Raw genomic sequence first — 4,527 nt, 5'->3', positions numbered from 1 at the left:
TGATCACAAGAAGAGGGGTGGTGGTGGTGGTAGCAGGTGGAAGTGGGTAGTGATGCTGCTGCTACTGCCAACCCTTGCCAACATCAGATTCTGGTTTCTTCAGCATTCCAGTATAGACCAAAAGCCATTGACGTTCGATAAATCTCTCTGGCCTTCCCCACCAGATTGAGACTGCTGAGTCATGCAGTTTTAAAAGTTCATCATCTACAATCTTCTCAGCTTCTCTGGTGTTCATATGCCTGATGTTGAATTACCCAGCCCCTATCATGTAAGCATATTAAGTGACTCCCCCTTTGTAACAGTCTATTATCTTGTCCTAGAAAATCCTTCCTCATGAAGATTACAATACTAGAAGTGCGACAATAGGCAGTTGTTTTCCGTCAATGGCTTCTCTCACACTGAAGTGCGAGCCTCCACCTAATGGAAGACTCGATGGACATGGACATGAGCCCTCTTAGGCCTCAGAACTACCTTTTCAGTTGTGAACTAAAGGCTGACAAAGATTATCACTCTAAAGTGGATAATGATGAAAATGAGCACTGGTTATCATTAAGAACGGTCAGTTTAGGAGCAGGGGCAAAAGATGAGTTACACATCGTAGAAGCAGAAGCAATGAACTATGAAGGCAGCCCAATTAAAGTAACACTGGCAACTTTGAAAATGTCTGTACAACCACAGTTTCCTTGGGGGCTTCGAAATTACACTACCTGTGGTCTTAAGGTTGAAGTGTGGTTCTGGGCCTGTGCACATAAGTGGACAGCACCTAGTAGCTGTAGAGGAAGATGCAGAGTCAGAAGACGAAGATGAGGAAGATGTAAAACTGTTAGGCATGTCTGGAAAGAGATCTGCTCCCGGAGGTGGTAACAAAGTCCCACAGAAAAAAAGTAAAACTTGATAAAGATGATGATGAGGATGATGAAGATGATCAGGACAATGAAAAAGAAGATGATGATGGTTTTGATGAAGAGGAAACTGAAGAAAAGTTTCCAGTGAAGAAATCTGTACGAGATACCCCAGCCAAAAATGCACAAAAATCAAACCAAAATGGGAAAGATTTAAAACCATCAACCATCAAAGGGTCAAGAGTCCTTCAAAAAACAGGAAAAAACTCCCAAAACACCCAAAGGACCTAGTTCTGTAGAAGACATTAAGGCAAAAATGCAAGCAAGTATAGAAAAAGGTGGTTCTCTTCCCAAAGTGGAAGCCAAGTTCATTAATTATGTGAAGAATTGTTTCCGGATGACTGACCAGGAGGCTGTTCAAGACCTCTGGCAGTGGAGGAAGTCTCTTTAAGAAAATGGTTTAAACAGTTTGAAATAATTCTGTCTTACTTTGTTTCTGTAATAGTTGCTATCTGGCTGTCCTTTTCATAATGCAAAGTGAGAACTTTCCCTACTGTGTTTGATAAATGTTGTCCAGGTTCAATTGCCAAGAATGTGTTGTCTAAAATGCCTGTTTAGTTTTCAAGGATGGAACTCTACCCTTTACTTGGTTTTAAGTATGTATGGAATGTTATGATAGGACATAGTAATAGTGGTGGTCAGATGTGGGAATGGTAGGGAGACAAAAATATACATGTGAAATAAACTCAGTATTTTAATAAAAAAAAAACTAGAAGTGCTTGTAGAGAAACGGAATTGTAAGGATGAATTTCTCTAATAGTCTTGGTAGCATCAGGAGGTAGCTCTCCAATTTAACTACACCTAATGCTACTAAAGACTTTCCTCCCTCCTGGTAGTTTAGAGATCACTGATAATCCATGTTATAGCAATTCAAAATATTAGTCAAGATAATAAGTACATGTGATGCTGCTTAGTCACCCTTTGTAGGGAACAAAGAATTTAGTGGCTTCCTGTGTAAAAATCCTTTGTGGTACAAAAAGAGAACTGCTGGTTCGAAGCAGCCTCAATAAGCAACACAAACGTTAACTTTCCTGTTAACTCTGTTACTAGCAGAAGGAAGCCATGACTAAGGTAGTCTACTGCTGTCAAAAGAAAGGGAAAATATGCTGAACAGAATGAGGCTCCCCTTTCTCTAGTCCAGTCTATATCATTCTACTTGATCTGAAGACTCGTGAAAAATAAAACATCTTAGCATTTTAGTTTGCTGAACTTTGAGAGCATTCCACAGCCATAGCTACTGTGGTTCTCCTCTTCCTTGGAGGTCATCAGTCAGAATAGCCACAAGTGTGACAAATTGACTTCTAGAATCAGCTTCAGTGAGACAGTTCAACTTTATTCAGGGTGAAGAGGGGCTATATAGATCTTGGTGAGTGGGGAGGGATTTCCAGGGTGGGTGTACACTATTAGCTGGGGCAGGAGTGCTGGTAATGCTTCATTTGCATGAAGGGAACTTCCAAGAACATTCTGGGCAGGTTCTTGTGGAGGTGGGAGGGAGTTGAACCTGTAATCTGGTGATAGAGTACATGACTGTCATACAGGTGGGGAAGATAGAGGTTGTGTGCTGGAGTTTGTAGGTTAAGAGCAGGAAGAAAGCAGTCCTAACTCTTGCCAGTCTTGGGATGAGGTTTTCGGGGTTTGAGGAACACCTCAATCTCACTCTTGCTCCACACCAGGTCCCCTGGTGGTGCAGGCCCAGAGCTACTTGATGCAACTGAAATGTGTTATTCTCAGAATTTAATGTGGCTAAAAATGATTGCCCTGTTCAAGGTCAAAGTTTCCAGAAATATGCCCTGAAATAAGGTTTCACCTGTAAGTGAATTATTATTAAAGAAACTCCCTACAGCAACAGATAATGGAAGGGAAGAAAATATGAAAGGAGAAAGGGAGTTTAAATGTAGTAGATGCTGTTGGTGGCTATGTTATTCAGGTATCTCCAAGAATAGAATGTGTGTGTGTGTGTGTGTGTGTGTGTGTGTGTGTGTGTGTGTGTGTGTGTGTGCATGGGGGCGGAACCTGTGCTAGGCAAGCACTCTACCACTGAGCTAAATTCCCAACCCCCTTATATAGTTTTAAGAACTGACTCATAAAATCACAAGTCTAGAGTTTTAGAGTAGACCAACAGGCTAGGTATCCAAGGAAGACTTCCAGTCTTTTAGTCTAAAGCCAATTCTGAGGAAGTATTCATCGTCCCTTGGAGGACCTTGTCTTCTATCTTACAGGTTCAAAGTGGTTAAAATTTCCTACCCATTCTATGATGGGGAATTCGCTCAGAATCTTCTGACATAAATGTTAATGGCATCTCAAAGTGCCATCCTGGTGATGCTAGTCAGATATTTGACCAAACATCTGGACATCATAACTTAGCCAAGTTGACACAGAAAATTAATCATCCCGGTGGTCCATTAAGCACTAGCTGCTGTGTGTATTCTATGCTAATCTAAATTCCTCCATCGAATGGGAACAGTCTTAAGCAGTAAAGTATGCCTTGTGCCTTCTCATCTCAGCTCCCCCCAACTCAGTCATTGAGGCCTGCTATGTGATCCGTCTTTTATACATGCCTCATAGAGCCATGCTGAAGCAAATCTTACACCAAAACCACACCTCCTCAGAGAGCTTCCTCAATAAATCCTTTGACTAAGAATCTTTGCATTGGCCTCTCCTCTAATAAATATTACAGGCAGCTCTACTTAGGCCTACTAGTCAGTAGCCACAAAGCCAAGGAATTCAGAAGTTCAGAAGAGACTCGGAATTAATGGTATTTTTTTGTTTTGCAATTTCTTGCCTAAGTCTTGTGCATTTCCATATTTATCACATTTTGTAGTTAACAATCGCAGGTCTAAGTATAGTAAATCATTTCCCAGAGAGTTATATCCACTGATTGTCAACATTCAAGCAAATAGTTATGTTTATCAGCTTGCCATTACCATGGAGAAATTTTTGAGATAATCACCATAATGAGGGAAAGATTTATTTTGGTTCATAGTTTTAGTTCATAGCAATTGGGCCCTGCTGCTTTGATCTTTTAGTAGCCTAGTGTATCATGGCAGGAGGTAGAGTCATAGTATTTACTCCATGGCAACTTGAACACACAAGCAGGAAGGACCAGGCTCCCAATGTCCCCTTCAAGGATATGTCCCCAGTAAACTAAATTATTTCCACTAGGTACTGCCTTCCATTTTTCCACACATCCTACAAATACACACACATTCTCTCTCTCTCTCTCTCTCTCTCTCTCTCTCTCTCTCTCTCACACACACACACACACACACACACACACAGTAGCACAAAATGGCAACCAAGTCTTTAATACATGTTGCTGCAGGATACATGAGAGTTTCAAGCTATAGCAATAGTAAAGGAACCTTATTTGTATATAAAGAATGAAATTAAGATAATGTAAAGGCCTTATTCTTTTTACTGGACATATACATAGGATTTTTATGGAAGTTTTAGGTTTGCTAAGAGCTATGTTTTCAAACAAGATGACAGGTTCTAAGCTCTACATTTATATTTGATTCCATATTCATCTTCAGTTATGTGTGTCAATCATGAGTTGACACCCCCCCCAACTGTGTTTGTTGAGCAAAGGAATCTCTATATTCAACTTGAGGCATTCCAGCAAAAA

General features: G+C 40.6%; 1 pseudogene; it reads left to right on the top strand.

The window, feature by feature from the left end:
• The first annotated feature begins 391 nt into the window (after positions 1 to 391).
• On the top strand, positions 392 to 1,328 carry LOC116893782 (annotated as a pseudogene).
• The last annotated feature ends 3,199 nt before the right edge of the window (positions 1,329 to 4,527 follow it).

This window comes from Rattus rattus, chromosome 2 (assembly GCF_011064425.1).
Source record: "Rattus rattus isolate New Zealand chromosome 2, Rrattus_CSIRO_v1, whole genome shotgun sequence".
Lineage (NCBI taxonomy): Eukaryota > Metazoa > Chordata > Mammalia > Rodentia > Muridae > Rattus > Rattus rattus.
The sequence above is the reverse complement of the archived record's forward strand: the minus strand, read 5'-3'. Positions and strand labels throughout refer to the sequence as shown.